The sequence below is a fragment of the Gorilla gorilla genome, chromosome 16 (assembly GCF_029281585.2).
Source record: "Gorilla gorilla gorilla isolate KB3781 chromosome 16, NHGRI_mGorGor1-v2.1_pri, whole genome shotgun sequence".
Classification (NCBI taxonomy): domain Eukaryota; kingdom Metazoa; phylum Chordata; class Mammalia; order Primates; family Hominidae; genus Gorilla; species Gorilla gorilla.
The window spans coordinates 56,259,152-56,280,413 of NC_073240.2; the positions used below are offsets into that span (position 1 = coordinate 56,259,152).

The 21,262-nt window shown below is 41.4% G+C and overlaps 1 protein-coding gene across 7 annotated transcripts in view; it reads right to left on the bottom strand.

The window, feature by feature from the left end:
* Positions 1–21,262, bottom strand: part of DNAAF4 (dynein axonemal assembly factor 4) — an 80,987-nt gene that overhangs the window by 51,647 nt on the left and 8,078 nt on the right. The gene's annotated exons all lie outside the window — the stretch shown is intronic.

Sequence of the window (21,262 nt, forward strand, 5' to 3'; positions counted from 1 at the left end):
GTGGGCAGGCATTCAATTAGATGATACCTAAGGGCTTGGTAAAAAAAAAAATAGAAATTTATTATTCTAGGAGTTAAGCCACTTCTCTCAAAATCTACACACACACACACACACACACACACACACCCCAACACATATATTCAAACATTTGCTTTTCAACTTATCCCAAGTCTTACCCTGTCAACCGAAGTTGTGCCAACCCTTCAGTCCTAAGGACTGAAGGAAGAGGGAACAGTAGAAAAGGAAATAGGAAGGATGAACAAGACGGTCTGTCTCTGGTGGGTGGAAATATTTGAAGTCTTAATCCTGCTGCAAAACCTATGTTTGCACTAGTAGTTGTCTGACACTTTCAAAGCGCTAAATATCAGATGAATTTGAAAGCAGTATCTTGTACAGGTGTATGGCAACTTTTCTGCCTTTCACAAACTTCCCTCACATGGGCAAGAAAAAAAACCCTGTGAAATAGGGTGTACATGATTGACTCCATGTATCTGACTTTCCTATGGTAAGAAAAATTTCTTACCTCTATCCACTAGAGAAGCACTTACTTCAATGATCAAAATGTCTGTGCTATCCAATATAGTAGCCACCAGCCACAGGTGGCTAATTAAGTACTTCAAATGTGACTACTGAGACTCAGGAACTGAATTTTTAATGTTATTTAAGTTTCATTAATGTATATTTAAATTAATTTACATTTAAATAGGACATCTGAAGTGGTTCTAGACTATGGATATGCTAGGATGAAGGTCCCTAAATGTTGTATTACTTTAAAATAGAGATTTAACATTACGAGTATGAAACCTGTGCACTGAAAGGTGCTCTGTAATATCTACATGGCATAATACTCTCTTCTAGAAGACTGATTATTTTCCTGTGAGATGCTGACTTTAAAATAAATTTCACGGGACACTGAATGAAAATTTCCTGTAGTCCCAATTTTACCTCAGGCTTAAATTAAGCATAAAATATGCTAATTATTACTATATATTCTTAGTTCAGAGAGTTGCCAGTAAGCTGCCAACAGATTGAACCAGGAAGAATCTACACATGGCAATGAAACAAAATTTAAATGCCTCACAATAAGGCATGATGAACACTCCGTGTTAGAGAGGAAGCCACAACCTAAAAGAAGACGACTTCACCCAGCCTAATTATATGTCTGCCTTTTTTCACTCTCTGCCCCAACACATGAAAAAGGGAGAATATGTGAAGAGTCAGACACCCTCACCCATCATACTCCCTGCAAGAAGAATGAATTTTACATGAAGTTTTTAAAATGCATAAGACTAAGTCTTAATTACCAAAAATGAGACTGTTCTTACAACGAAAAATAACAGGAAAGTTCTGGTATTATAGCCAAGATGTAGTTAAGGGAACTATAGGTATGATGATAATTTATAATAAGCTATATTAGAGACAGAAATAGTCCAGCTCTTCAGAGAGTAGTGATGAAGAGGAGAAACCAAGAAAGGCTTCACAGAGTAGGTAACAGAAGGAACTACAATGAAGAGAAAAACATGAAGAAGAAAATAACACAAAGCTTATGATAAAGAGAAAAGAGACTACATGTACCAAAGAAAAACAGAGTGTACAGTGACCGGGCGCGGTGGCTCACGCCTGAAATCCCAGCACTTTGGGAGGCTGAGGCAGGTGGATCATCTGAGGTCAGGAGTTCGAGACCAGCCTGGCCAACATGGTGAAACCCTGTCTCTACTAAAAAATACAAAAATTAGCCGGGCGTGGTGGCAGGCCCTTAATCCCAGCTACTTGGGAGGCAGAGGGAGGAGAATCATTTGAACCTGGGAGGTGGAGGTTGCAGTGAGCCGAGATAAAGCCATTGCACTCAAACCTGGGGGACAAGAGCGAGACTCCTCTCAAAAAAAAAAAAAAAGAAAGAAAGAAAGAAAAAGAAAAACAGAGTGTACAGAGAAAAAACAAACTGTTTACGCCTCTTATATACTCTCACAACACTCCATAGGTCACTTCCATCACAAAACTTGTGGGTTTTTCCTATGCTTACCAATTCTCTTTTTTTTTTTTTTTTTTGAGACGGAGTCTCACTCTGTTGCCCAGGCTGGAGTGCAGTGGCGCAATCTCGGCTCACTGCAAGCTCCGCCTCCGGGGTTCATGCCATTCTCCTGCCTCAGCCTCCCGAGTAGCTGGGACTACAGGCACCCGCTACCACGCCCGGCTAATTTTTTGTATTTTTAGTAGAGACGGGGTTTCACTGTGTTAGCCAGGATGGTCTCGATCTCCTGACCTCGTGATCTGCCCGCCTCGGCCTCCCAAAGTGCTGGGATTACAGGCGTGAGCCACCGCGCCCGGCCAACAATTCTTAAAGATATTTTGTTATTTATTTACTTACTTATTTTGAGACGGAGTCTTGCTGTGTCACCCAGGCTGGAGTGCAGTAGCACGATCTTCGCTCACTGCAACCTCCGCCTCTCGGGTTCAAGCAATTATCCTGCCTCAGCCTCCTGAGTAGCTGGGATTACAGGTGTGTACCACCATGCCCGTCTAATTTTTGTATTTTTAGTAGAGACAGGGTTTCATCATGTTGGCCAGGCTGGTGTCAAACTCCTGACTTCAAATGATCCACCCGCCTCAACCTCCCAAGGTGCAGGGATTAAAGGCGTGAGCCACCGTGCCCAGCTCTTAAAGATATTTTAAATAAAAATCATCTAATATAGGAAACACACAATTTAACACAGACACCGACAAATATTAAACAATCCTTGAAGGTCTTTCAAAGAAAAATCATCTAATACAGGGAAGACACACGGAGGAATATGCAGTAACAGAAAAACTCAGAAGGCTAAAATAATAATCATTGTACATAAAGGACTGGAGGCCCGGGGGCAGTGGCTCACGCCTGAAATCCCAGCACTTTGGGAGGCCCGGGCAGGTTGATCACTTGAGGTCAGGAGTTCAAGAACAACCTGGCCAACATGGTGAAACCCCGTCTATACTAATAATACAAAAATTAGGTGGGTGTGGTAGCATACACCTGTAATCCCAGCTACTTGGGAGGCTGAGGCAGGAGAATCACTTGAATCTCGGAGGCAGAGGTTACAGTGAGCCAAGATCGCCCCACTGCACTCTAGCCTGGGTGACACAGTGAGACTTCTCAAAAAAAATAAAATAAAGAAATTGGGTTTTAGGTGTTTGTACTGTTCAAAAAAGGATGCCATTTACTACAGGCTATTAGTTTAACTCAGACAGCAAATAAAACTAATAGGAGAATAATGAATAGTTCCTACACTAAATTTTTGAAGAAGAGGAAATGTATAATTCTTTTAATCTAGAATGAATGTCTGGTCAACAAGGCATTGTTCTTTATAAGCCAATCCCACTTGTTAATTACATGCAAAAATTGTAAATAAAACATTAGCAAACTCAGCCCGGCATGGAGGCTCACGCCTGTAAACCCAACACTTTGGGAAGCCGAGTCAGGCAAATTACTTGAGGTCAGGAGTTAGAGACCAGCCTGGCCAAAATGGTGATAACCCATCTCTACTAAAAATACAAAAATTAGCTAGGTGTGGTAGCGCACACCTGTAATCCCAGCTATTCGGGAGGCTGAGGCATGAGAATCGCTTAAACCCAAGAGGCAGAGGTTGCAGTGAGCCGAGACTGCACCACTGCATTCCAGCCTGGGTAACAGAGTGAGAGGCCACCTCAAAACAAACAAACAAAAAAACCAAAAAAAAAAAAAAATATATATATATATGTGTGTATATATATATATGTGTGTGTGTATATATATGTGTATATATATATGTGTGTGGATATATATGTGTGTGTGTGTATATATATATATATATATGCAAACTTAACCTAGGAAAATATTAAAATTATAATACACCTTAATCAAATAGGGGTAACTTAACCTAGGAAAATATTAAAATTATAATACACCTTAATCAAATAGGGGTAACTTAACCTAGGAAAATATTAAAATTATAATATACCTTAATCAAATAGGGGTAACTTAACCTAGGAAAATATTAAAATTATAATACACCTTGATCAAATAGGGTCTTTCTTACTTAAGGTATTAGGAAATCAATAGAGAAAAGCATTATGATGTCAGTGTATGCCAAAATGTCAGTTGATATTGGGAATAAAAATAAGAAATAAAAATTTATAAGCTGGATAGAAGGACCAAGGCTATGTTATACTTCATGATGAAATATTAGAAATAGCCGGGCGCAGTGGCTCACACCTGTAATCCCAGCACTTTGGGAGGCCGAGGGAGGTGGATCACGTGAGGTCAGGAGTTCGAGACCAGCCTGGCCAACATGGCAAAACCCCTATCTCTACTAAAAATACAAAAATTAGCTGGGCGTGGTGGCACACAACTGTAGTCCCAGCTACTCGGGAAGCTGAGGCAGGAGAATCTCTTGAACCTGGGAGGTGGAGGTTGCAGTGAGCCTAGATCATGCCACTACACTCCAGCCTGGGTGACAGAGCAAGACTCCGTCTCAAAAAAATAAAAATAAAAAATAAAAGAAATATTAGAAATATTTCCAGCAATATCACTAAGGCAAGTATACCTAATGTTTTACTATTTTCCTAGAGGTCAGAACCTAAATGATAAACTTTTAAAAATAAGAAATACAAATATAGATTACAAGGAAATAGAATTGCACCATTCGCAAATAATAGTACACTACTTAAAATAACCAAAATAATAAACTGACAAACCAAAAGTAAGTTCAGCAAGGCAGTCACATATAAAATCAACTAGCTGGGCGCGGTGGCTCACGCCTGTAATCTCAACACTTTGGGAGGCCAAGGTAGGCAGATCATGAGCTCAGGAGTTCAAGATCAGCCTGGCCAACATGGTGAAACCTTGTCTCTACTAAAAATATAAAAATTAGCCAGGCGTGGTGGTGCATGCCTGTAGTCCCAGCTACTCAGGAGGCTGAGGCAGAAGAATCGCTTGAACCCAGAAGATGGAGGTTGCAGTGAGCCAAGATTATGCCACTGCACTCCAGCCTGGGCGACAGCGTGAGGCTCCGTCTCAAAAGAAAAAAAAAGATCACCTTATACAAACTTATAAAAACAAACTTACTTTCCTACAAACTGGCAATAAATAATTAGAAACTACAATGGAAACATTAATTTCATCAGCAATCACCAGAAAAACATAAATGAATAAGCTTAGCAAAATATAAGCAAGTCATAAGGCCAGGCGCGGTGGCTCATGCCTGTAATCCTAGCACTTTGGGAGGTTGAGGTGGGCGGATTACCTGAGGTTGGAAGTTCAAGACCAGCCTGGCCAACATGGTGAAACCTCGTCTCTACTAAAAATACAAAAAGTTAGCCAGGTGCAGTGGCGCGCGCCGTAATCCCAGCTACTCTGGAGGCTGAGGAAGGAGAATCACTTGAAGCCGGGAGGTGGAGGTTGCAGTGAGCCAAGATCGCGCCACTGCACTCCAGCCTGGGCTACAGAGACAGACTTCGTCTCAAACACAAAACAAACAAACAAAAAATATATAAGCAAGTCATATACGGGTGTTAAATAATTTTGCTGAGAGATGTAAAGTATATCCAAATAAATGGAGATAAATGCCATGTTCCTGGAGGGAAATCTCAATATTATAAATATGTTGATGCGCTGCAAATTTACAAAGTCAATGTAAATTCAATCAAAATACCAAGAGGACTTCTTAGGAAACTTGATAAGTAAATATAAAATTCATCTGCAAAGACAACGTGCAGATTTTGTGGCAACATGAAGAGGTTGGCAATTCCCCTCCACAAATATTAAGGATAAAACTGGATAAAATTATCAAAAACAACCATTACAGGGGACTGGAAATTAACCAAAAGAAGACTACAAAGAGAAAAGTCTTTAGTCTAGAAAAGCTGCTAAAGTTCTAAGTATGAACGGTAAGAAGCTGTGCCCTTTGGCCTGAAGTTGCTCCTAACACCCCCTCCCAGCTAGGATGATGAGCCTCGCAATTTTACCGGCTGAATATCCCTTGTCCAAAATGCTTGGAATTAGAAGTTTTTCAGATTTTGGATTTTTTTCAGATTTTGGAATATTTGCAGAATACATACTGGCTGAGCATCCTTACTCCAAAAATCTGAAATCCAAAATGCTCCAGTGAACACTTCCTTTGAGCATTGTGTTGGTGCTCAAAAGTTACAGATTTTGGAGCATTTCAGATTTTGTATTTTTTGATCATAAATGCTCAACCCATACCAACATGAAACTACCAAAAAGAACCTAGCAGTTTGTTGCTAAAAAGGGTGGGCTCATTTCTGGGTAGGGCAGTGAAAACCTGTAGCTTTGGTGGATAAAAGTGCTAGGCTTGGTTGGGAATAAAGAGGAAAACTTTGCAGTTGGTCTGAGGTTGAGATCCTGGTTAGGATAAGTGCCTAAGCAGTCAGAAATTTAATGGAAAGATCATGTAAATGAGAGAGCTACGGATGCATGGTGAGCCTTTCACCTTTTAAGGCTCTCATGAAACAATGGATAGAAGACAATGAAATGACATGTTCAAAGTACCGACAGAAAAAAACAGAACTATAAACCACAAATTCTATATTTAGCAAAACTATTCTTCACAAGTGAAAGCAAAATACATTCCAAGACAAATGAAAACTGAGGGAGCATGTTGCTAACAGACCTGCTCTATAAGATACACTTTTTTAAAAAAGGGCAGGGCATGGGGAGGTGGCTCGCACCTGCAATCCCAGGTGTGATTTGGGATGCCAAGCCAGGAGGATCGCTTGAGGCCAGGAGTTCAAGACCATCCTGAGTAACACAGAGTATCCCCATCTTTACTAGACAGGCATGGTGGCATGTGCGTGTAGTCCCAGCTACTCAGGAGGCTGAGGCAGGAAGACTGCTTGAGACCAGGAGTTTGAAGTTACAGTGAGCTATGAATGTACCACTGCACTCCAACCTGTACAATAGAGTGAGACCTTATCTCTTAAAAGAGAAAGGAAAGGAAAATGATACCAGATATTAACTAATTCATACCTACAAGAAAGAATGAAGAGTATGAGAAATGGTAAATATGTGGGTAAGCGTAAAAGACAATACAAACAGATTTTTTTAAATGTGTTCTATACGTTTTAACAGAACATGATTCAGCCTTAAAAAGAAAGGAAATTCTGACACAAGCTAAAACAAGGATGAACCTTGAAGACAAAGTATGCTAAAAAATATAAAACAGTCACAAAAGGACAAATATTGTATAATTCCACTTACATGAAGTAAAATAAGTCATTTTTTAAAATAAAATAGTCAAATTCGTAGAAAGAAAAAGTAGAATGGTGGCTGTCAAGGGCTGGGAGGATGGAGAATAGAGAGTTATTGTTTAATGGGTACAGAGTTTTAATTGTGCAAGACGAAATGAGTTCTGGAGGGCCAGGCACGGTGGCTCACACCTGTAATCCCCGAACTTTGAGAGGCCGAGGCGGGTGGATCACCTGAGGTCAGGAGTTAAAGACCAGCCTGGCCAACATGGTGAAACCCCGTCTCTACTAAAAATACAAAAAATTAGCCGGGCATGGTGGCACATGCCTGTAATCCCAGCTACTCAGGAGGCTGAGGCAGGAGAATCACTTGAACCCAGGAGGCAGAGGCTGCAGTGAGCTGAGATCACGCCACTGCACTCCGGCCTGGGCAACAGAATGAAACTCCAACTCAAAAAAAAAAAAAAAAAAAGATAAGAGTTCTGGAGACGGTTAGTAGTGATGGTTGTCAATATACTTAATGCCATGGAACTGTATACTTAAAGAGGGTAAGTTGTATGTTAGTTATATTTTACCACAATTAGAAAATAAACTTTTTAAAAAGACAATATATATATTTTTGCTTTCTACTCTTTATTTATTTAAAAACCTAAGATTTTTTAAGAAATAATGATTTTTAATGTAAAATCATAACACATATTGTTGGGATTACAACAAATATATACGCATATACACATACCTGAATGGCACTAATAGCCCAAAGGAAGGAGTAGAAAATGGAGTTATATTAGAACAAGTTGCTATATTTTACTGGAACTGAGTCAGTATTAACCTGAAGTAGATTGTGATCAGTTAAAGGAACACAGAACAACCACTGAAAAATAAATTTTAAAAATATTTAAAAATATATGTAAGTATGTATGTATGTATGCGTGTGTGTGTGTGTGTGTATATATATACACATATATGTGCATGTTTTTTATATATATAGGTAAAAAATCAACATAGGAACATCAGTTTAGGCTTTGACATGTAAAGAGCTTAGAAGTTGTCACTCCTAGCTGGGTGTGGCAGCTCACACCTATAAATCCCAGCACTTCAGGAGGCTGAGGCAGGTGGATCATTTAAGGTCAGGAATTTGAGATCCATCTGGCCAACATAGTGAAAACCTGTCTCTACTGAAAAAAAAAATTAAAAAATTACCTGGGCATCATGGCAGGTGCCTGTAACCCCAGCACTGGAGGACTGACTGCCCCAGCTCCCACGGAGGAGCTCAGTCAGTTAAGACTCTAGCAGTGCAAAAGCAGGAGCTAGATGAAGACTGAAGGGGCCCAGGGCCTTCCTCACTGCCCCTGTCCAGGAACATCATCATTACTACTGAGGATCCCTGAGTAACTCTGGACACGACAGGTACACAAATTCAGTTTCTTTTTGATTCAGGGGCAAGTTACTCTGTACTTACTGCTTATGCAGGAAAGCCCTCCACTAGGACAATGACTGTTACAGGACATGAAGGAAAAAAAAAAGTCAGGCATTTCACCCCTCCTTTAACCTGCCAATTTGAAAAACAAATTTTCCAGCAGGGGTTTCTAATAGTACCAAGCTGTCCAGTCCCCTTGTTCAGAAGAGATTTAATGGTTAAAATAGGGGCACTGCTACAATTTAATCACTGCCTGGGTGCTAATGGTCAGTGATGCAGACAACGTTCTGGACCATGTCAACAAACAGGTCAACCTGCTAGCATGGTATACTGGGAGGCCTGGAAGGGCTAGAATGGCAGTGCCAGTCAACATACAGCTTAAAGGACCCGGTCATTATCCCAACCAAAAACAACACCCAATTAAGCTGAAGTCAAACACACTGCTATCCCAATCCCAGCCCAATCTTGGGCCCTTGAAAAAATATCCCCACCCAAATCTCCAACTATAAGAGAAGAACTCCCTTCAATTTAATGAACCTGCATGACATATTTGACTTCAAAATTATGGAAATGACAAAGGTTACAATGACAAGACAAGCAGTAAACCTTCTCCAGTCCTATCAAATCAACCTTTCTGGAGTTGCATCCCCTCAAAAACCCATTAGGGGCCCAATATCGATGCACACAGAACTAAAATTCCAGGCGCCACTTTGTACTAAAAGAAGCCAAAATTTTGGTCAAGCCCTGAGTACCTTGAAATATCTTCAATGCAACCACCCCCTAGAGATTAACCTCTTACATGATAATGTAAGCTATGCAGTTACCCAGACTGCATCATTTAGAAAACTTGTATGGTTTTCATGAAAACCACCCTTAGTTAAGGCTACTTTAAAGGATATGCAGTCTAAGTACTGTCAGGGTAGGCCCACTAGCTGTATGCACATTTTCCCCTGGGAAGGCTATACTAATCCTGAGACATCTAGTTGCCTTTTAGTCCCCCAGTACAAAAATAGCTCTGGGTGTTGGCTGGTAGACACTAAGCATAACCACCTAAACTGAGAGAACAAAACCACTTGGGCAACTCAGAGTACTTCCCAAGTGTTGTGGGAAGTCAGGGACCCCGAATGGAGGGACTGGCTGGAGCCGCAGCAAAGGAACATAAATTGGGACATTTCATTTTAATATGGACATTTATCAGTTCCCAAATAATACTCTTATAATTTCTTATGCCTGTCTTTACTTTAATCTCTTAATCCTGTTATCTTCGTAAGCTGAGGATGTATGTCACCTCAGGACCACTGTGATAATTGTGTTAACTGTACAAACTAATTGTAAAACATGTGTGTTTCAACAATATGAAATCAGTGCACCTTGAAAAAGAACGGAATAATAGCAATTTTTAAGGAACAAGGGAAGACAACCATAAGGTCTGACTGCCTGTGGGGTCAGGCAAAAAGAGTCACATTTTTCTTCTTGCAGAGAGCCTATAAATGGACGTGCAAGTAGGAAACATATCGCTAAATTCTTTTCCTAGCAAGGAATATTAATATTAATACCCTGGGAAAGGAATATGTTCCTAGGCGGAGGTCTATAAATGGCCACTCTGGGCTCTGGGAATGTCTGTCTTGTGCAGTTGAGATAAGGACTGAGATACGCCCTGGTCTCCTGCAGAACCCTCAGGCTTACTAGGGTGGGGGAAAAACTCCACCCTCGTAAATTTGTGGTCAGACCAGTTCTCTACTCTTGAATCCTGTTTTCTGTTGTTTAAGATGTTTATCAAGACAATATGTGCACTGCTGAACATAGACCCTTATCAGTAGTTCTGCTTTTGCCCTTTGCCTTGTGATCTTTGTTGGACCCTTGTCAGTAGTTCTGCTTTTGCCCTTTGTCCTGTTCCCTCAGAAGTATGTGATCTTTGTTACACCCTTATTAGTAGTTCTGCTTGTTGCCCTTTGAAGCATATGATCTTTGTATCTACTCCCTGTTCTTACACCCCCTTTTGGAAACCCTTAATAAAAACTTGCTGGTTTGAGGCTCAAGCAGGCATCACAGTCCTACCGATATATGATGTCACCCCCGATGGCCCAGCTGTAAAATTCCTCTCTTTATACTGTCTCTCTTTATTTCTCAGCTGGCCAACACTTATGGAAAACAGAAAGAACCTATGTTGAAATACTGGGGGTGGGTTCCCCCGATACCCAAGGCCCCCTCCAGCCTTTAACCAGGGCCACTGTAGCAGGGACCTTAACCACTTGGGAAAAGGAAAACAAGCTAACCTACATGTTCATCATAGAGAACAATTTTTGTCTTGAAAAACAAGCAGCCTTTTTCCTGTGTGGGACTAGTTCCTACTTATGTTTACTAGCCAAATGGACTGGAACCAATTGTTTGCACTGCACACTTGTTTACTTAGCCCCCGAGATCAATATAGCTCCCAATAACCAGTCTCTCATTATACCTTTAACTGCAACCATCAGGCACAAACAAGCCATCCAACTCATACCCTTTCAGGTAGGGTTACGAATAACTGCAGGCGTAGAAACAGGAAATAGTGGGCTTCCAACTTCTCTATCCTATTACCAACGCTTGCCCAAGGAGCTTTCAGACGGCTTGGAAGACACTGCCCAAAGTATGCCTTACAAAATCAGGTAGACTCTTTGGCAGTCACTTTACAAAACAGAAGAGGACTGATAAGGTTTGGCTCTGTATCCCCACCCAAATCTCACCTTGGATTGTAATAATCCCCACGTGTCAAGGGTGGGACCAGGTGGAGGTAACTGAATCATGGGGGCAGTTTCCCCCATGCTGTTCTCATGATAATGAGTGAGTCTCACAAGATCTAATGGTTTTATAAGGTTTTATGGCATTTCTCCTGCTGGTGCTCATTCTCTCTCCTGCCACCCTGTTAAGAGGTGTCTTCTGCCATGATTGGTAGTTTCCTGAGGCCTCCTTAGCCATGTGGAACTGTGACTCAATGAAACCTCTTTCCTTTATAAATTACCCGATCTTGGGTATGTCTTCATTAGCAGTGTGAGAATGGACTAATACAGGGACTGGATCTCCTAACTGCTGAAAAAAGTGGCTTATATCTTTTCCTAGAGGGAAAGCACTGTTTTCATATCAACCAATCAGGATTAGTAAGGGATGCTGCCCCAAAATTAGCTGACCAGGCCTCTAAAATATGACAACAGTTGTCCAAGTCATGGGGCCCCTGGTCAAGGATACTAAGCTGGGTTTCATGGCTCCTTCCCCTAGCCAGCACATTATTAATAATTATGCTTACATTGATTTTTGGACCATTTTTGTTTAATCATGTAACCAGATTTATTTCTTCTCACCTAGAGAACATTAAGCTTCAAATGATCATGCAGCAGGGCTTCTAGCCATTTCCAGGTGACGATGCCAGCCCTAGCCTTCAAGAAGTCACCCTCTCTCCACTAGACAGAGCAGGGCAAGAGTTCTGTGGTCCCCAATATGTAGGGACTCTGCCCTAATCCGCACGAAGCAATTACAGAAGACAGACCATCAGTTCCTCTGCCTCCCATAAAGATTTATTGGGATCAAGTCTCTCAGGGGGAAATGAGGCAGAACAGGGTCTGGAACAGGGAGCCTGAGGCCAACTAGCAGCTGGCTTATTGGAATTGGGCCAAAAGAAAAACCCCACCTCTCCATGCCAAGGGCCAGAGTCCCCTCCCTCTACAAAACCCCCTCTCTCCCCTATTGCTAATTAGTTATGGGCCAAGACTTCACTTCAGCCTCTGATTAGTAATGGGCCAAGCCTTCATTTGTGTAGGGTGCAACCAATGGGAAGCCTCTAAACGGTACCCAGGAATGCTACCAAATTCTTTTAGTTTAGTACAAACCTGAAAGAACATTGCAATCGGGGCTCTTGAGCTGCTTGCTTGAGCGCGCTTACACTCTGTGGAGTGTACTTTTGCTTCAATAAACCTGCACTTTTGTTGTTTTGTTCTTTTATTGCTTTGTTTGTGCATTTTGTTCAATTCTTTGTTTAATGTGCCAAGAACTGGGACAACTCATAGTCAAGACTTTCCATCTGGCAACAACAGAAGTGTTGGCAAAGATGTAAAAAAATTAGAATCATCATACATTGTTGATGGGAATGAAAAATAGTATAGCCATTGTGGAAAACTATTTGATGATTCCTCAAAAAGCTAAACAGAATTACAAATGACCCAGCAATTCTATTCCTAAGTATATACATGAAAGAATTAAAAACAGACACTCAAGGCCAGGCGTGGTGGCTCATGCATGTAATCTCAGCACTTTGGGAGGCTGAGGTGGGTGGATCACCTGAGGTCAAGAGTTAGAGACCAGCCTGGCTAACATGGCAAAACCCCCTCTCTACTAAAAAATACAAAAAACGAGCCGGGCATGGTGGTGCTTGCCTGTAATCCCAGCTACTCAGGAGGCTGAGGCAGGAGAATCGCTTGAACCCAGGAGGCAGAGGTTGCAGTGAGCTGAGATCACGCCACTGCACTCCAGCCTGGGCAACAGAGCAAGACTCCATCTCAAAAACAAAACAAAACAAAACAAAAAACAGATACTTAAATACTAGAAGTACATGAATGGTCATAGTAGTACTATTTGTAATAGCCAAAAGGTGAAGAGAACCTAAATTTTCACCAACTGATAAATGGATAAACAAAATGTGGTGACACCCATACTATGCCATATTATTCATCCATAAAAAGGAATGAAAAACTTATACATGCTACAATATGTATAAGCCCTATATACATTATGCTAAGTGAAAGAAAGCCTCCCATAAAGACTGATGGGCATCACATCCAAAGACCACACACTGTATGTGAAATGTCTAGAGTAAACAAATCTATAGAAACAGACAGTAGATTCCGTCTCCTCCAGGGGCTATGGTGGAGGGAAAAGTAGGGAGTGACTGCTGATGAAAACAGGGCTCTTTATTTATTTATTTATTTATTTATTTATTTATTTATTTTGAGACAGACTCTTGCTCTGTCGCCTAGGCTGTAGTGCAGTGGCTCAATCTCGGCTCACTGCAACCTCTGCCTCCCAGGTTCAAGCAATTCTCCTGCCTCAGCCTTCCGAGTAGCTGGGACTACAGACGCACACCACCACACCTGGCTAATTTTTGTATTTTTAATAGTGATGGGAATTCACCATATTGGCCAGGCTGGTCTCAAACTCTTGACCTTGTGATCCGCCCCCCTCGGCCTCCCAAAGTGCTGGGATTACAGGTGTGAGCCACCATGCCTGGCCAATAGGTCTCTTTTTATGGTTATGAAATGTTCCAGAATTACATAGTGGTGATGGCTGAATAACTTGTATACATACTAAGAAACAATGAATTCTACACTTTAAAAGAATGAACTTTATGGTATATAAATTATATCTCAATAAAGCTGGGGTTTGTTTTTGTTTTTGAAATGGAGTCTCACTCTGTCACCCAGGCTGGAATACAGTGGCACAATCTTGGCCCACTGCAACCTCTGTCTTCTGGGTTCAAGTGATTCTCCTGCCTCAGCCTCCTGAGTAGCTGGGATTACAAGTGCACACCACCACACACGGCTAATTTTTTGTATTTTTAGTAGAGATGGGCCAGGCTGGTCTCGGATTCCTGACCTCAAGCAGTCCACCTGCTCAGCCTCCCAAAGTGCTGGGATTACAGGCATGCGCCATCACACCCAGCCAATAAAGCTTTTTTTTTTTTTTTAAGAGAAAGCATAGGCCAAAAAATGGGAGAAGAGAGGAAAAGAGCAAGCAAGAATAAATGTTATACTTACCAATATCTCAAAGATTTAGGAAAAAAGGGAATGAGTGGGTTTCAGAGATATAGCTCAAATTAAAATGGCACTGAAGAGCACATCAAAACCACAATGAGATACCACTTCACGGCCATTAGGATGGCTACTCTCAAAAAACCAAAATAACAAGTGTTAGTGAGAATGGGAGAAACTGGAACCTTTGCACACTGTGATGAAAACATAAAATGGTCCAAATGCCATGGAATACAGTATGGCAATTCCTCAAAAAATTAAAAATAGGCCGGGCGCGGTGGCTCACGCCTGTAATCCCAGCACTTTGGGAGGCTGAGACAGGTGAATCACGAGGTCAGGAGATCGAGATCATCCTGGCTAACATGGTGAAACCCTGTCTCTACTAAAAATACAAAAAAAATTAGCCGGGCGTGGTGGTGAGCACCTGTAGTCCCAGCTACTTGGGAGGCTGAGGCAGAAGAATGGCTTGAACCTGGGAGGCGGAGCTTACAGTGAGCCAAGATCGCACTACTGCACTCCAGCCTGGGCAACAGAGTGAGACTCCATCTCAGGAAAAAAAATAAAATAAAATAGAATTACCATTACCATATGATCTGCTATATCCACTTCTAGATACAAGCCCAAAACAATTGAAAGCAAGAATTCAAAGGGATATTTTTATACTCGTGTATATTAGTCAGGGTTCTCTAGAGAGACATAACTAATAGTATAGACAGATATATATGTAAAGGGGAGTTTATTAAGTATTAACTCACACAATCACAAGGTATCACAATAGGCCTGCTGCAAGCTGTGAAGCAAGGAGAACCAGTCCAAGTTCCAAAACTGAAGAACTTGAAGTCCAATGTTCGAGGGCAGGAAACACCCAGCACGAGCAAAAGATGTAGGCTGGGAGGCTAGGCCAGTCTCGTCTTTTCATATTTTTCTGCCTGCTTTATATACTAGCCATGCTGGCAGCCAATTCAATGGTGACCACCCAGATTAAGGGTGGGTCTGCCTTTCCCAGCCCACTGACTCAAATGTTAATTTCCTTTGGCTACACCCTCACAGACACACCCAGGATCAATACTTCGCATCCTTCAATCCAATCAGTTGACACTCAGTATTAACCATCACATCATGTTCATATCAGCATTATTCACACTAGCCAAAGGGTGGAAGCAACCCAAGTGTCCAATAACACATAAATGAATAAACACTGGCCAAAGACATCAGAACAGGAGATACCAGACGTACAGAGCTCTAAGAACGGGTTGATGGAGAAAATACAAAACATGTAAAAGTGGAAGACAGGCTGCTGAGAAAGTCTGACATACATTGAAGAGAAATGAGATGAAAGAAAAAAGAAAGATGGGAGGATTTTTTAAATGCCAGAATCATGAAAGTTATTATCATAAAATAGAATAAAATGGCAAAGCAGTTCATTGTGGTCTTTTTGTACATTAGTTATACGTGCCCGTGATAAACAGGGCATGTGTATTCACTGATAAGGATCATTTTGAGGTCCTATGGCATTAAATAGACAACTAGCAACTCATACCTTATCTGCATGATCAGGCAAACCTCTTTCAAAGATTAAGGTTTCTGGGTTTCAACTTTAAGAAACCACAGCAGAAAAATGCACTTCAAATTTGACCTATCCAGTTTAAAAGATCAGTTGGAAAAAAGAGTTCCATTGAAGCGGAAAACAAAACAAAAACAAGAAATGATAAAAAAAAAATTCAAGATAGAAGTGGGTAATGTACAGAACAAAATAGTGAAGAAGATAAGAAAAGTAGGCGGCCGCGCGCAGTGGCTCACGCCTGTAATCCCAGCACTTTGGGAGGCCGAGGCAGGCAAATCACGAGGTCAGGAGATCGAGACCATCCTGGCTAACACGGTGAAACCCCATCTCCACCAAAAAATACAAAAAATTAGATGGGCGTGGTTGGCGGGCACCTGTAGTCGCAGCTACTCGTGAAACTTAGGCAGGAGAATGGCATGAACCCAGGAGGCAGAGCTTGCAGTGAGCCAAGATTGCACCACTGCACTCCAGCTTGGACAACAGAGCGAGACACCATCTCAAAAAAAAAAAAAAAAAAAAAGAGGCAGTAGCAGCCAAGATTACCGAAGAGGAAAAAAAAGCAAATTTTGGAAGACTCTGGCATCAGTATTCCAAGCTTCCACTAATCACCTCACATCCCTATACCTCCACCTCAATCTCTCCCTTTCTGTTGATGACCCTGCCTCGTTTTTCTGTTTGTTTGTTTGTTTGGTTGGTTTTTTTTGGAGATGAAGTTTCACTCTTTGTTACCCAGGCGGGAGTGCAATGGCATGATCTCAGCTCACTGCAATCTCCGCTTCCTGGGTTCAAGCCATTCTCCTGCCTCAACCTCCAGAGTAGCTGAGATTACAAATGCCTGCCACCACGCCCAGCTAATTTTTGTATTTTTAGTAGAGACAGGGTTTCACCATATTGACCAGGATGATCTTGAACTCCTGACTTCAGGTGATCCACCTGCCTCGGCCTTCCAAAGTGCTGGGATTACAGGCATAAGCCACCATGCCCAGACAACCCTGCTTCTTTACCAAGCAAAGTAAAAATTCCTTTAATTATCTGTGTGCTTAAGAATTTTCCAGATCCTTAGATATCTATTCTTTGTTCCTGCTGGGCAACATAGTTAGACCCCATCTCTACATAAACTACAAAAAAATTAGCAGGGCGTGGTGGCATACACCTATAGTCCTAGCTACTTGGGAAGCTGAGGTGGGAGGATCTCTCGAACCTGCGAGGCCAATGTAGTGAGCTGTAATTGCGCCATTTTGCATTCCAGCCTGGGCAACAGACCCTGTCTCAAAAAAAAAAAAAAAAAAAGTTTATTTTTAATTAGCAAAAATGATAAAATATCCCTATATCACCAGAAAACTGCTCCATCAGCAATCTTCTCTCTTCATTGTATTATTAACCTTTCCCTCTTTACTAGCTTCCTTCCTCAACATATAAGTATGCTCAAAATTTCTCCATCTTAACAAAAACTCTGCCTCCTCCCTGCAACCTCTTCAAACTCATTAGCCAGAACGAGCTTTCTAAAAGACAAACCCAACTAATTTTACACTTTTGTTGAAAATCCCTTAAGAGAGTTCTCTATTACCTTTGAGAAATTTTTCAAAATCTTAGTGAGAGGTGAAGCCAGCTGGACTTCCTGGGTCAAGTGGGGACTTGGAGAACTTTTCCTGTCTAGCTAAAGGATTGTAAACGCACCAATCAGCACTCTGTAAAAATGCGCCAATCAGTGCTCTGTGTCTAGCTAAAGGATTGTAAACACAACAATCAGCACTCTGTAAAAATGCACCAATCAGTGCTTTGTGTCTAGCTAAAGGATTGTAAACGTGCCAATCAGCAATCTGGAAAAACGCACCAATCAGTGTTCCGTGTTTAGCTTAACAATTGTAAATGCACCAATCAGCACTCTGTAAAATGGACCAATCAGCACTCTGTAAAATGGACCAATCAGCAGGACATACACAGGGACAAATAAGGGAGTAAAAGCTGGCCACCCCAGCCAGCAGCGGCAACTCGCTCGGGTCCCTTTCCATGCTGTGGAAGCTTTGTTCATTCACTCTTCATAATAAATCTTGCTGCTGCACACTCTTTGGGTCCGTGCCACCTTTAAGAGCTGTAACACTCACCGTGAGGGTCTGCAGCTTAATTCCTGAACTCAGCAAGACCATGAACCTACCGAGAGGAACAAACAACTCCGGACGCGCCACCATTAAGAACTGTAACACACCGTGAGGTATGCGGCTTCATTCTTGAAGTCAGCGAGACCAAGAACCCACCAGAGGGAATAAATTCCGGACACATTAGGATATTATTTCTGACCAATAAATGTTCCTTTGTGTGCCTTATTTTCATATACCTATCCAAATTGTAATGTCATTTTCCCATTATACCTCTCTTTCCAATTAGTATAGTCTATTTTTCCAATCTTTAAATCTGGACTTGGCTATGTGGCTTGATTTGGCTAATGGTACATTAGCAAATATGACACAGCAGGGGCTTTAAAAGCACTTCTGCAATGAGGTTTTCCCTCTCTTGCTACCAGGAACCTAAATCTGATTCATTTTCCAGGATTCAGCACAAACAATACTGCTTTGGATTCCTTGACCATACTCTCAGGATGAAATACCAATCTTTTTCTTTTTCTTTTTTTGCTGCGTAAGAGCGCAGCAAGAAGGCCCCAAAAACAGAGAGTCTAACCAGAAAGAGACCCTACCAGACCTTGATCTATGAGAAAATAAATTTCTGTTAAACAACATTTTGTTAGGGTAGCCCAAGCAGAATAATACCTGTACACACAGTATAGCGAATTGACACAGCCCCACTAATTATTTTTTAAAAGGTTACTACTTAAAAACCACTTATTTTTGGTAGATGTCCTTCAAGTTTTAAATTAATTTATGCTAACTTAAGCTAACAATATGTTGCCTTTTGTTACTATTTGCTCTTACTGGATCATCAAAGTTCTTTTCTTAACAGTGTCTAGGATTGCACAGAGTGAAAATAGCTTCAGCTAATTCACCAAAGTAGATGTTTGCTACGGGTACGTAGTACTAGAGTAATGCATTCATATTAATTTATTCAAATGTTTGAGCACCAATTTACTTGATAATGGCTATAATAAGGATGAAACAAAACATACTCCCAACTCTCAACACTACTGAGGGAAGAGAGAAAACAGACAATTTGTGGAACAGGATACTGGCTTTTGTAGGTTCTGTCCTCTTAATATAACCCATATCTTCATATTATATATATTAATTCCTCTAAATCACCTTTCCAAATACCAAAGTCAAGCTTTCATAAATTAGTAAATTGAAAACTTCAGCTGGGTGCGGCAGCTCACACCTGTAATCCCAGCACTTTGGGAAGCCGAGAAGGGCAGATCACGAGGTTAGGAGAGCGAGACCATCCTGGCTAACACAGTGAAACCCTGTCTCTACTAAAAATACAAAAAAATTAGCCAGGCATAGTGGCGGGCACCTGTAGTCCCACCTATTCGGGAGGCTGAGGCAGAAGAATGCCGTGAACCCCTGGGAGGCAGAGCTTGCAGTGAGCTGAGATTGCGCCGCTGCACTCCAGCCTGGGCGACAGAGCGAGACTCCATCTCAAAAAAAAAAAAAAAAAAAAACCTTCAAGGTACAACATAGTGGTGCTTCCTGCTGGTCAACTGTTCTGTTTTGACATACCAATACAGCAATAAGTGTGCCATTATTTAACTGTTTTATTATTTCAGTGAATATTTATCTATTGCCACAAATTCTATATTAATTTTTTTAAATTCATGAAAATGATAAAATCAAAAGGCCAACAGCTGTGATCATACAATAAAGAAAAGATGGAATTAAGTATGCTAAAGGCAGGAATCTTTGACCAGCTGACCAGTTCAATTATTAAGTAAAAGACAAAGTATATGGCTCAGTGTGGTGACTCATGCCTGTAATCCCAACACTTTGGGAGGCCAAGGCGGGTGAATCACTTGAGGTCAGGAGCTCGAGACCAGCCTGGCCAATATGGTGAAGCCCTGTCTCTACTAAAAATATAAAAAATTAGCCAGGCATGGTGGTGCACATCTGTAGTCCCAGCTACTCAGGAGACTGAGGCATGAGAATCTCTTGAACCCGAGTGGCAGAGGTTGCAGTGAGCTGAGATCTCACCACCGCACTCCAGCCTGGGCAACAGAGCCAGACTCCATTTAAAAAAAAAAAAAAAAGTTAAGTGGAAGTGATAAAAAAAGTGGAGAAATCTTTGGAATCATGAACTGTTGATAATAGAAAACAATGCAAGTTATGAGAATCCAAAAAACAGTCATGGGTCCACAAAAATCTTAAATAATGCGTATTATAGATTCCTTAGTCACTTCAACATGTCAAAATGGGAATTTGAGATAAGAAGTTTTTTTTTTTTTTTTTTGAGACAGCGTCTCACTCTGTCGCCCAGGCTGGAGTGCAGTGGCGCAATCTCCGCTCACTGCAACCTCCACCTCCTGGGTTCAAGCGATTTTCCTGCCTCAGCCTACCGAGTAGCTGTGATTACCAGGTGCCCACCACCACGCGTGGCTGATTTTTGTATTTTTAGTAGAGACAGGGTTTCACTATGTTGGCCAGGCTGGTGTTGAACTCCTGACCTCATGATCCGCCCGCCTCGGCCTCCCAAAGTGCTGGGATTACAGGCATGAGCCACTGCGCTTGGCCTGAGATAAGAATTTTTTTGTAAAAATTACTCAAAATAGGTAAATCTATTGAGACAGAAAACAGATAAGCAGTTGCCTAGGACTAAGTGTTAGGGGAAATGGGGAGCGGCTGCTAAGGGGTATTGGTGCTTTTTGGGGGGTGATGAAAATGTTCTAAAATTGACTGTAGTAATGGTTACACAACTCTGAATGTACTAAAAACTATTAAACTGTACACTTTAAATGGGTAAATTATATGGAATGTGAATTGTTTCTCAAAAAATATATTGCTGATTAAAACTTTCACTTAAAACCCTTAACCGTTAAAAAAATTTGACAATAATGTTTTAAATATGCTTTTCTTGTTTTAAAATCATATCTGTTATTCCAAGATTTAAAAAGAAGTAAAACACTTGCACCACTGAGACTTTATTTTTACTCCCCTAGAAATAGAACCCTCTCCCTGAAACAACTGTCCAACTTTTACACCTTTGACTTTCATTCAGATTTCAAGAACAAATATGGGCCGGGCACGGTGGCTCACGCCTCTAATCCCAGCACTTTGGGAGGCCGAGACGGGCAGATCACGAGGTCAGGAGATCAAGACCATCCCGGCTAACACGGTGAAACCCTGT